A 14062-nucleotide genomic window follows, 5' to 3' on the forward strand; every position below is an offset into this window, starting at 1 on the left:
CCCTCTCCAACCTTTTGCTTTCTCTACGCACACCGCCGCTATTCTATCCACTAGCACCTCCGCCGCGCCTGCAAACTCTGCTGCCACACTGTAAGAACGTCTCCTTCCTTCAGAAAATTAGGTATGTGTTCTCCTTCTTTATCTTCTATTGTTGTCATTTCTCAATTTGGAACCTAAATTTGTGTCTCTTGTTTGATTTTATCTAAATATTTTTTTCTCTTCCTTGTGAATTGAATTTATTTTTTTAAACTATGTATTTTGTATGATTGTTTTGTGTCATTTTCTCGAATATAAGCTTTGGCACTAGAATTGCTTAATGAAATGGACATTGATGACGTATTTTTTCTTTTCTTTTCTGTGATCTCTTGATTTTTGATTAATTGATTATTGAATATTGATGACTTATAGTTAAGAATATGGATTAGTTCAATTTTTAAATTTTTTGTTTATCTATCTTTTTTATTAGGTTAGTTCTGGGTTGCCTATATGAGATAAAATACAGTGTGATTAAACTTTATTCAATTTAGTTAGAGCTTTTTAATATTTGTGATGTGTCTTCCCAAATAGAGGCTTAATTTGCTTGTGTATGATTAAACCTTGCTGCTTTATAAAAGAATGAATAGTTAACATTTGGGACTTAATTTGCTTGTCATTTGAATTTAATTAAAGACAAATGGAAGAATGAAGACCTTAGTTTGCTTCGGTTTTGCTTACCATTTGGCTCACTTATCGATCTTCATTAAATACAATTAATAATGTCTTGCATTGATTGTTTTCGATTCTCAATTATCTTTATTCACGTAATGCGACTCCTTTATGGTATGCAATTGATGACTGCTTGTTAGACCAACTATATTCTGTCTTTTATTATTGTCTATGTTAATTGTTAATTGAAATATATCAGATCATACAGAATATTATTATTCATTGAAAAATTGAGAAGTTAAGAAACACATCTCTGGATCACTTTCGTCCCATTTTGGATTAAAAAAAATTAATAATTTACAATCAAAAGATGTCAAGGAAGAAAATGAGTTAAGCAAAAAGAGAGAAAGAAATAAAAAGAGAAAGAAAGAAGGAAGAAAGCAAAGTTGAGATATGCATTGATATAAAGGGCATCTAAAACATATTGTGATAACTAAAAGATATCTCTATATATGTATCATGTTGCTAAATGCTACAAACGGAATGGACATATAACATAAGATGGAGGAAAAATAATGAAGATGTTGTGAGGAAATATCGAGTGATTGCTTTGGGAGATGACAAAAAGCTATCCACCTGTTGCAATTTTTGGTCTATTAAGTAATAATGTAGATCAAAATGACATAGTTGAAAACTTTTAATGATATTGGAACCTGTGCATGGATGTTGCAAATTATATTATGTAGGATATTTGTACCTTTATTTGTGGTCTATTGTAGACATAGTTATCAAATCCGGCTTGACCTGGCCGGTTCGACCGAAAACTCGGTCACCCGTTACTTGGTCGGGCCAAGCCACTCGTTGAACTGGTTGTGCAACAGACCCGGTCGAACCCGGTTCGACCAAACAGGTTTTCGTGAAATCGATGATCCGTCCGGTTAATTTAACCCGATCCGGGTCGTTTTTTTTTTTTTTTCTTCCTATTACTTGAAACGGCGTCCTTTCATAACCCCCCTCCTAACCTTCCCTTTAGATGAAACCCTATGCCCAAATGCCAAATCTAAGACTCTTGACTCTGAGAGTCTAAGTAAAACCCCCTAACCCAGCCAGTCTCTGCGCTCTCTCCATCTCTAGCTCGGCAGTCGGAACTCAATACTCAGTAGTCCCTTTCTGTCTCTCCCCTCACCTCGACAGTCGTCACTCTCAGTCTCTCACGGCCTCACCTCGTCCCTCTCTCAGTCTCTCACCTCGTCCACTCACCTTGGTCGTCGTCGCGGTCCCGTACCCCGGTGTTCGCTTCGTTGGCGGCAGAAGCAGACGGAACCGCATCTGGTCCCTCGGGTAGTGGTGGTGGTCATCTTCTTGCTTCTCACGGTCTCTGTCTCGCACCTGGTCTCGATCTCTCCCTTCCCTGCGCTCTTCGTCGCCGGTAATAGAGGCAACAGGTCCCGGTGGACTGGTCTTCATTGTCGTCTTCTTGCTTCGAGCCTTGCCGTTAGCTTCTCCCTCGCCATCAGCTTCTCCTTCGCCGTCAGATTCCTTCGTGCAACCCGATTTGGTGAGTTTCCCCTGTTCTTTCTGTTTTAATTTTGTTGCGGAAAACCGAATGTGTTGCTGAAATTTGTTACTGATTATCATGAATCTTGAATTTGTTAATGAGTTCCCCCTGTTCTTTCTGTTTCAATTTTCTTGTTTTTTTTTTTGTTGCTGCCTGAAAGTTATCATAGTTTATATTTTTGTTGCTCCATGAAAGTTGTCATAGTTATCATACAATGTAACTAGTTTCTTGTATCTCTCTCTTCAAACTCTTTTTTCTCTTATTCTGATGTTCTGCATAACATCAAAATGCAGTGTTTCTTATGAAAGATATAGATGCAAATCAAAATGAGAAAAATGTTAATCAAGCTCCAAATTTGTCCTATGAAGATATAAATTTCGATTTTAAGATCACTTGGACTTGATTATCAATTATGTTATCTTTTGCTTGCTCTTGTTTATTTAAATAGAGAAAGTATTTTGTATTAAAAACTAATTTATTATCTTTTTTTTGCATCATTAATTGTCTAAAAATTAACATTTGATTATTATTATATTTGTAAAGACTTACATTTTAAGTCTTAGTATGTAATTTTAATTTTATTTATATAATTTATATTTTTTAAATTATGACCGGAACAACCAGGTAAACCAGTGACCCACCGGTTGATCCAGTAATCGGGTCACGTGGTCATTTGATTCTGATAACTATGATTACTATTATATTAAAGTGTGTTTATGTATCGATTAGGATATACTAGAATTAATTAAGATCAATTAGGACTCATCATGTTCTTCTTTATTATATATTATAATTATGAGTAATAATTCATTAGTGTATATAAATCTAAAAATTGAGGAGTTCATTAACCTTTTTCACATTATAATCACCGTCTAAGAGTGGTAGAGGCAAAGCATAGGTTTTGTCAGTTTTTTCAAAAAGCATTGTCAGTTTTTCTAGCCACTAATTAAGATGACTTAAAAACTCTTAACCTAAATTAAAATTTAATAAAAAAAAAAATCTGACATCGTATACCATAGATAAAAATATCATAAATAAACCAATATCAAAGATAGAATAAAATAAACCAATATCATAAACCAATACCATAGATAAAAATATCATAAATAAACCAATATCATAAATAAACCATTTGAAAAGAGAAACAAGGATAGAATAAAATAAGAACCCCACTTGTTAATGTCACCAGCAACAGCTCCTTGGAATTCTGTTGGTACTTTCAGCTCAACAAGCATAACAGGTTCTAATATAAATGGCCTGGAAGCTGTATAGCACTGATACAAATATCAAAGAATATGGTCAGTACTATGAGCACAAAACTATGGACAATATTATCAGGATGATATGTGCAATGTTATGAATATGGATGCAGAATTGTAAAGAACCTGTCTGAAAGCATGGATAGAAGCCAACTTAAATGCAAGTTCACTAGAATCAACGGCATGAGCAGCACCATCTGTCAAGACAACTCTAAGATTTTCGACAGGATGTCCAATTAAAGCCCCCCTGTATGAAAGCAACATTACGTTACCATAAAATGAGTATTGTAATACTATCATGGCTGAATCGCATAATAAAATTGATGTTTCGTAAATATGCCAATGAATGAACTTTGGCTTCCTCAATATTACATTCTTAGTCCCCATAAATTACTTTTGAATGCTCACTTATTCCATCATTACATTTTTCGGTGGTCTTTATTACATTCATGGGGAATAAGATAATATATGTTGAACGACAATTAGACTTAAAGTAGAAATCACAAATAAGCAATGATGAAAATTTCACTCACGAGTTGGCGGCTCCTTAAAACCTTTTTCAATTGCAGGGATAAAACCTGATGGAATAGCTTGCCCAACAAGGAGGTTTTCAAATTCGAATTTAGTTGGTGATCCTGCCCGAAGTGGTTTAATATACCTGCAAACATAGAACATAGTGAATTCACTAAGCATCAAGAAACAAAAGGTGATTAGGGATAAGTTGGAACATCACAAATTCACAATCAGCTGCTATCATAAAGTAAGATATACTTTATACGGAAGCCATTAGCCCAGAACCAGAACCACAGCAAAGAGAAGAAAGCTTTATCCAATTTGTTTTAAATCTAAGGATTATTACACTTTTATTGAGAAAAGAAAAAGGATATTTATACACATGGAGAAGTCTGGAAGTAAATGAAAATCCCTATCTAAAATTTGATTGCCCTTGAATACCAGCAATTTTCTGTTCCTAAGAGACATGCATTTAGTTTGGATGACATTGTTTGAAAATCACGATGTATACTTTCTTCATTTATTAATTCACAACACCTTTTATTTAACAAAACTTTTTTGACTAACTTTAAATTTTTTTAATAACGCATCAACTTAATTTTATTTCTAACCACACAGAAAAGAATATAAATTGAGACAAATTTGTTTAAAAACTAACATGGACAAAAATGCCTCTTTTGTCAAGCGCTTATATTAAAACGAACTTCTCAAAAAGTAATTTCTGAATAAACAATTTGCTGTAAGATTAATATAAGTTACTTTTTTTTATCTTTTAGAAAGTACTTATTGAGCCTAATACAAAAAATATATAATTTACACACTACAACGGCATATTTATCTTGTAATATTCAGTAAGTTAAAACTTGGGGAAAAATAATTAAAGAATCTTGTAATGATCAAACAGTTCTTCAAACAGTGCCTACTCCCTAATCTTGCCTTGCATGCAAGGTCTATGCATATTTAGACATGCGGTTGTTTGAGAGAAAGTTAATCAAGACGAAGTCACAGTCATTATATTTCTTGCAAGGTTGGTTCACATGATTTCTATGCTCCAACCATAGGGTATTGAAAATTGTAATTGTAATTGCAATTAAACTTTATTCGGAGTTATATCTTTGATGCTAACAGTTTGTCAGTAAGTATCTCTCCTAAAGTTGTAATTATTGTAATTGGATAAAGGTAAAACTCAAAAGAATGGTTTAATATCGAACAGGCCTCTTCACACGAATGTCGCTTATTCTTTTGAGTTTGAAGAATGGACAATGCACAGGTCCATCCTATCTTGGGATGCAGCTTTTATTAAGAATAATTGAGAGACAACAAGGATTGAACCCTCTGTCTAGTCATAGAAGCTCTTACACCATTATTGAAACTCAGTCACTCTAATTAAACTTTAAAAAATAGCTCAAGGGAGAGGGTTGCCCTAGACTTGTAAAGGCTTCTACCACACCTTATCCTTAGGACATGTGGAACTATAATATACCTTCTCATGCTCAAGACTGGACAAAGACTTGCTATTTGGTTGACTAGACATTTTGGGGTGACCCAAAAACAACCATAGAATAGGTTCTGGTACAGTAATATACCATGATATGAACCATCTTTCCCATGAACTTAAATTGTTGGTCAGCGACACGATTTTATATCTAACACTTTAATGAGAAACAAATCCAAATCTTGATTATTGATATTGTAAATGTGAGATGTAAATTAGTGGGATACAAATAATAATAATAATTAGAGCATATGACGATCATAGTGCAAAGTGCCACTCTCGGGCAATCCACATGTCTAATCTGATTTTAATAAAAAAAAATCTTATGTATGGTAACTAATATAAAAATTACCGATACATACCCGATTACCCGTCCATATTGACCTTGCCCTCCAGATTGCTTCTAGTGTAAATAATCAAAATCAGCACGTTGTGTAACAGTTTCTCTGAAGTTTACATGGGGCTTTCCAACAGTTGCATCAACCTTAACAAGTAGGAACATAATAATGAAACTCCAGAAGCAGGAAATATAAAACCAGTATCAGCAAGGATTAACAACATTAATGCATGGGAAAGGAATAGGTACCTTATACTCTCTCCGACTACGTTCAACATAAATATCTAAATGTAGTTCTCCCATTCCAGATATGATAGTCTAACAACAAAGGTAAACTATGTCATTGCAAGTACAACAAATTTGCCACTTTCATGATCTAGATAAATAGAATAGAACATTACCTGCCCACTCTCTGGGTCTAAACCAACATGGAATGTAGGATCCTCTTTCTAGAAGCGATTCAAAGCTTTTGAAAACTACAAGTGATATACCAAGAAAATCAAATACATGATAAGCTGGGACAGGGTGGTCAGTGTGTTACATAAAGAAACTACTTACCTGCCCTCCAGAATCTTTTGAAACTGGCTGTACAGCTAATGACATTACAGGTTCAGGAACATTCATGGAAGTCATTGTGTATTTAACTGATCCATCGGTAAAAGTCTCTCCTAATAACCAATGGATGGAAAAAAGTTAGACAAGTAATCATGTATTAAGGCCAATATAAAACTAACTTAGGCAACATATTACTACAAGATTAAGTTCAAAATTGAGTGCAATTCATTCTCTACATCAATAGGCAGAGACTGCTAACAACAAAAGACTCAATTATCAGAAATTCAGAATGTTTAACAGCTGTTGAGAAGGATTGACAGTAATTAAGCCTAAAACATTGATTAAACTATACAATTAGAGCCTTACAAATTAATTTAAAAGATTTAACTTGAGAGTTTCCTATGGGCATTGGTTAAGAGAGAAAATAGAAAAGTTTGGTTTGCATTAAGTGCACAGAAAAATTAAAAAAAAATTAACATTTACTTGTTCTTATAGTATTCTTAGTAAGCGCCTTAACACTTGTTAACAAGACCCTTAATTAAATCTTGAATAAATAAAGGTACAATATAGGATTCCAGAAATCAATATTTGCCCTGCATGAGCCTCTTGAATGTCCTGCAATTTGGATAAAATCCTAATTGAATATTAAATATATTTAATTATTGAAATATATTAAACAGTCTTCGTAACAAATCAAGCAGGGAAAGGTACCCCTACCAAGTTACTCTATAGCAAAAACAATAGCCTATAACCTACCCAACAAAAGTTTCTTTTTCTTTTCTTTTCTTTTCTTTTTTGTTTTTTCTTGATAAAAGAAGACTTTTTTTAATATGAAGAGAAAACGAAACAAACTGGGTAGGACAAGGGGATACGAGTTCCTCTTTACCATAAAAAAATAATGAGAAAAAAATACCAATAACATGAAAATCCGCCAGTAATACTGTAAATCCAAAACCTAACCTCCATCTCATCAGAATGCATCCTAACTAAGCGAGGAACCTGCATCCATTAAGAAAAACATTTAGCCAAAACTTCATTCTAATTTTGAAATGCAATACATGAAAGCACAGACCTAATGATCTAACTAGTGAAAATATTACATCACTGGTAGCACAGCAACAAAATTTTGGTGCATAGTTTTAAAGAAATTCATGAACCCAGGGTAGATTAAAATTGAATAATTGCTATAATCTTATGTCATGTAATTTATTACTCTTCCCAAGATGAAATCTAAAGGAAATAATAAAAAGCTGAAGATTTCAACAAAACACTACTGCAAAGTTGTGTTTGGAAAAATCTTGAGAGTTACACCTATGATTTATAGCATAGCATTAGCCAAAAAAAATTCCAGGATTCAATTGCACATATGCACATGAATAACACAATCACAAAAAGCCTTAGATTTTACCTTGATCTTCTTGCCGGTGTTTACATTAATAATAAACTCGCCCTTGCGGATCACACCCTCGTAAATTCTTCAACACCCAAAGCCGGGGGAAGGAAAATTGAGAAAACAATCCAATAATTTTGTGTAATTTACAAAGTTAACACATTCAAAACAAAATATATGCAGACAAACATACGCAGGGAAAGTGATAAAATGGTTAATGGTGAGAATGAAATGAGTAAATCTCGGTTGTGGGAAAACAAAATGCTCAGGACGGGGAGGAGGGGAGCGCAATATGGGCCCGAGGGACTGGTAACTCTGGGTGGCAAGACTGGTGGGGAGGGGTAGTGAAATGATTTTGTTAGAAAAGAGAGTTGGGGAGTATATTGGGAGGTGACAAAATGCTGAGGAGGCATTCAGATTGTTGGGATTAGAATCAGACTAGGAGAGGGTCAGGTCTCTCAAAAGCCTGCCATTTGTCACACATTGTTTTTTCCTTTCTCAGTAAAGAACACATATGACCTGGGGAAGGGTAAAGCCACATTGGATTTTACCCATTTCCTTCAGTTTCTGTACTGTTTGATCTCTTTTCTACCTACAATTGGTACCAGTTGTTACATACAGTCATACGAGATGTGACTTCTTTATGTAATCATGTGAGCTCTAAAGTACGTCAACCATTCATGTACGATGATGCAGCCAAGAATTGCTCTCACTCTCATAACAGCCAACTTCTCTCACTTGATACAGCCATATATATGTTGAAAAAGAGTTTGAAGTTATATTACCTTAAATATGTCAACTGGCCAAACCGCCCTTCCTCCAACTTAAATGCCAACGCTACAAGTGGCCCATCAAGACTTCCAGTCAACTCAACCTGAAAGTGCATAGATAAATTATTCAATAAAAAAAGAAACAAGAGCACAAATGCAAAATCGGCTTGCAAAATCATTTGCTGGCCTCTCATTGCCACAGCAAGAACTCTTGAGGCCTTTTGGTATCATGTAAAATCCTTGGGTTTTTCCCGATGGATTTGCATCAGTTTCTAATTACCACATTCAGAGTTTTGGATCATACCAAGAAGCAAATACAACTGGTAACTTTTCAGTGTTTTGGCGCATTCGGTTGAAACTTGTAAAGGAAGTCCATGCCTTTTAACAGCTCCTTTTCGACTACTCACTTTATTGAGATACGATTACCTTTTCGGCCTCGCTTTAGTGCTTAGTACATGGTCTGTCTAAGGGTGTTCCTCACTTCCTCTAGCTAACATTCAAAGGGATTGGCATGCTTTAGTACATGGTCCTGTTTGTTGGGTGATACCATTTTGTATCCATGTGAGGATATTCCATCCTCTTGTGTACATTCTTCTCTCTCCTAATAAAATTTCTTTTTCTATCAAAATAATTTAACCTTCCCTTGACTAAGTTGTGATTTATATTTTGAAAACCTTTGCAATAGTTATCATCCCGGTTAAATCTAAGTTATGTTATTTTTCATTTTGTATTTACTTTTTCTGCCTGGAGTCTTACAAATGCTACTATAGATGCAAGAAAATGTCCACATGAGAATTTTTAACTTTTTTAAAGATTATGTTTAACTAGTAATTACATTTTAAAAAATTCCATGAAAATTTAATTATTCGAGTAACTAACCAAGTTCTTAATTGATGTTTTTCCCCTTTTTCTAGGTTTTACTCTATTTTCCATATATTTTCTTGTATGATTCTTCAAACCAAATATTCTTCTTTCACTCCCACTCAAATATATATCTAATCTATATATATAAAGAAACTTATAAATCATCATTAAAAAATAGCCTGCAAATTCAGAGGCCAATTGACAATTTATGACAAATAGATCATAATATCAAAGCAAAACAAAGATAAACATCTTACAAATCAGGTACCTTTTCCTCATTCTTTGTTTGGTCAAGGGCATAACTACTAACTTCAATTGGACATGGCAAATAATTAAGTACACCATCCAGAAGTGGCTGTACTCCCTGTATCAGTAACAGAAGACAATGAAAAGCATAAGAGGCAGAAGGTAAAAATAGGGATGCCTGCAAGCATATGCATGTACAAGAGAACCTCTTGGGGGTTTGGGAGTTTGAACTTGAGAGCAAGGATACCAACCCGAGACGAATTGATGATAAAAAGATTCATCAATTACACAAATCCGATCAAAAGGTAACTTAATAAATGATACAAATTACAAAACATTACACGCCACATTAACAGAGCAATCCAGAATATCACAAGCAAGATAGGAGATCGAACACAAATAGGAGACGAGTAGTCAGTAATAGATAGTTATAAACACAGCAGCATTCTAATAAAAATTTATCAGGAAAAAATATTTTATTCCTTTATATTTATTGTGTATGGTCATAAATTGACCTGTATTTGATTTCATTTGGGCATATGATGGGATCAAAAATCCCAGACATCTATGATCCAATCAAAACAAACGTAAAGGATCTAGTAGGTTGGGCAACTTAAGCTACCTCTTGCAATATTTGAATATTTTACACTCCTAATATTTTGAGCCATCCTGACAAATATTAAATACCTGCTAACATGATGCATGCCATTTATGATCCCATATGATATGCATACTCAACCATTATAGCAGTTGTGTATTACAGAATGTCGAGGCAACTATGCCAAGAGGATTTAAGTTCTCAAAAAAAGAAAAGGAAAAAAAAAACAAATATCCAAATTAGGTGCATTGTGTACATATGGAAAATAAGGATACAACGTATTAATAATGTAAAGAGGAGGAATACAGAAAGCAATGACTATATAGCATAGAATACACATAATAACTAAAGGTAATTCAATGGTTGCCTTATTTTTAAAAACACTACCCATGAACACTGGTACAAACTTCCGTGCTATGGTGGCCCTACGAATTGCTTCCTGCTCAAAGAAAAATGACATCACAATAATAAAACTCAATATTTAATAAAATAATTAAATATTCTAAACTACATATAAAGCTAAAGGAGAATGCAGTACATCGACTTCATGATAATCTATTGGTGAAAAACCATAGGCCGAAGTGAGTGAAAAATGCAAGAACTAAGCATCAACGAAGAACCAAAGAACCATGCTTACAACTTTTATTAGCAGAAACCATACATATTACAATATAAGCAATTTTTTTCACTGATAATCATAAAATAACAAGACCACTTCCCATTGACACACCTATGCCTTTACTATTTCTGATACACATCTAGAATGCTCAAGACTTCTATGTAATCAACAATAAGACATCCCAACAAAATAATTGTCAGAGGTAAACCAAATTCGATGCATATCCAATAAATCAAATAATGAACATACCTAATAGAGAAAGCTAGAAAACTCTCTAACTTGATTAGAAGAGTAGGGACTTAAGAAACTGACTCTACCAGCTAGATTAGGATAAATACAACAGATTCAGAAAATATCTTCTCTCTCTACTCAGTTTCAGTTAATACCAAACTTCAATAGGGATGAGGGAAAGGGAAAAAAAAAACCGAAAAATGAAAAAAGAAAACCCACAGACCTGAAGGTCAGCAGGTGATATGGGCTCATCACCAAGAAAAGCTTCAGCAAGTTGATCATCAACTTCTGACACAGCTTCTATGAGCTCACGCCTTTTTTCTACTTCCAAGGCTTCCATATCTGCAGGCACCTCTTCAGTGACAACTTTTTCACTGAAATAAGCAACAATAGAGCATGCTAAAAGTAAGCCATAAGGAGAATTAAGTTTAGTAATAAACAGCAATAATTTTGAAACAAACCCATTAGAACCCCGAAAATAGTATGCTTTTAACTGCACAAGATCAACAAGTCCCTCAAAATCATCCTCCAAGCCTATCGGAACTTGCATTGCAGCACTATGATGCCGAAGTTTAGATCGTGCCTGTAAAAGTATAGTCCTCAAATGAGAAAAAAGTTATACAACTATAATGATGATGTAAGCACTTTTGGCTATATTTTGCTATTGTATATATGATCTCTTATCCTCCTTCTCCTTCTATCCGTATTAATGATATTCTTCTTTTATCAATATAAATACAATAAAAAAGAAAGTATGGTGACAATGATATAATGAATCAAAAGGAAACTAAAAGGATTTCCAGAATGCACAAAGGTAATAACAAATAATACTTACTAAACTACCAAACTAAAATTTGATAGCTTATATATTGCTGCAAAATCTTAATTAATGTGATGCTATATACATATAAAAATTAAGGTGAAGTCATAGAAGATTTTTAGTAAACAGGTTACAGAAGGTTTTATCATGAAAAATCAGCTTTAGAAGAGGTTCAACTTTTTCAAATTCCTTGATTTCTCAAAGATCGGCAACCAAGGGATTGAGGAACCGAATCTGCGAAATTCTCTTCCATAAAATCGTATGAATGGCAATAAAACTATAAAACATATCATCTATACGGTCTTCATTAATCTCCAATGAACCTGATTTAAAACTTTCCATGGATCTGCTCCCATTCGATCAAGCTTGTTAATAAATGCAAGTCTTGGAACCTCGTATCTTCTCATTTGTCAATCTACCGTGATGGACTGACTTTGCACACCACCAACACTACAAAGTACAAGAATAGCACCATCAAGGACACGCAAAGCCCTCTCAACTTCAATGGTGAAATCAACGTGACCAGGTGTGTCAATTATGTTAATCTGCAATGACAAATTTCCCAAAAGAAATACAAATACAATTATATTTTTACCCAAAAATTAGAAAGTATAAATAATTAGCAAGCCAAAGAGATGAAAGAAGGAAGTCATCAGTACTGCAAGTATAATATAGAATTCTTATTCCAATATTCCAATGTTTCAACATTTCTGACTGTCATCGAGACAATTTACTTTTGCTTGGCAGACTAACTTTTTTATTTTCTCAATTCCACTTAAGAATGATTACACATAGAAACCTTTTCAACCTTTTCTCCATTCTCCATCATAACTAATAACTAATCCATAACAATAATTAGTATGTTAGGGATTGCAGTAACAACAGCACTCAAATCTCACTATACATTAAAAGCTCATTAGCTCTTCAAAATTGATTTAATACTTAAATTCAGTCTGAGCTCAGTCAACTCATAATCACATAAAATTCATCCAACTGAATCTCAACTCCAATCATAACTTCAACACTGAAATGAAACTGACTGATTCATCATAGTCAATAGTAGATTGACAGGTACTTCAATACACATTTTCTTTACAGAAAACGTAAAAAAATAATTACTTTTTGAAAAATTAGACTAAAATTGGAGTAAATAACTACTTTTATATTGTTTTATCATTTGAGGAATAGCAAAACAACAAATCCATTTGGAGAAGGGGAACAGTTTATCAATAGCAGAGAAAGAGATATTACCTTATAGTCTTTCCAAGAGCAGTAAGTAGCAGCAGACTGGATAGTGATACCTTTCTCCCTCTCCAAGTCCATGGAATCCATCTTGGCGCCGACGCCGTCTCTGCCCCGAACCTCGTGGATCTCGTGGATACGACCAGTGTAGAAAAGCACTCGCTCCGTCAAAGTTGTCTTGCCGGAGTCGATGTGAGCAGAGATCCCGATGCTGCGTAACCGCTCCATGGACTCCTTCCACCATGGCTCCTTGTCCGCCGCCGCCGCCCTCGCTCGAGCAGCGTTGCCCGACGAGAAGTGCCGCAGGTGGAATGCACCGGCAAGGAGGGACGACGCCGGAGACGGAGACGGCGATGGAGATGCCGGGGGCATGGAGGAGGAGAAGAAGGTGCAGAGGACTGTGGTTCGAAATAGGGAAAAATGTTCTTAGGATTTTTTTTTAATAAATAAAATAGAGTATATACGGCCAAATAGGATCCAGAAAATTTCATATCCGACGTTTTGGTCTAATGGAATTTTTTTACAATCAAAGTTTTCGAACTTTATGAAACAATTAGGCTCCCGTTAATTACTAACAGCCAAAGACTACTTGACCGTTAAATTGCTGACTATAATGTTGTTACGTATCGCCAATCAGATTAATAGGTTTTTTAAATTTAATTTTTTGGACAAAACACTGCATTTTTACTTAAATTAAAACAGCAACATTCATATTCAGTCGCATTTAGATTTATATCAAAATTTTTTGCATTGACATTCACATAAGAACTCTTGTGTTTTGTCATTCATTTCAGAATTTAAGTAGAAAAGCAGCATTTTATCCAAAAAAAAAAAAAACATCGCTTTTGTCTTTTAATTTGGGAGACCTATTAGTCCGACTGGCGACACGTGGCAACGTTATGGCCACGTCAGCAACTCAA

At 34.4% G+C, this 14062-nt stretch overlaps 1 pseudogene; it reads right to left on the reverse strand.

Annotated features, from left to right (window-relative positions):
• Positions 1–3219: 3219 nt before the first annotated feature.
• Positions 3220–13652, reverse strand: LOC112726207 (elongation factor G-2, mitochondrial-like; annotated as a pseudogene).
• Positions 13653–14062: the final 410 nt, after the last annotated feature.

This window comes from Arachis hypogaea, chromosome 12 (assembly GCF_003086295.3).
Source record: "Arachis hypogaea cultivar Tifrunner chromosome 12, arahy.Tifrunner.gnm2.J5K5, whole genome shotgun sequence".
Taxonomy (NCBI): domain Eukaryota; kingdom Viridiplantae; phylum Streptophyta; class Magnoliopsida; order Fabales; family Fabaceae; genus Arachis; species Arachis hypogaea.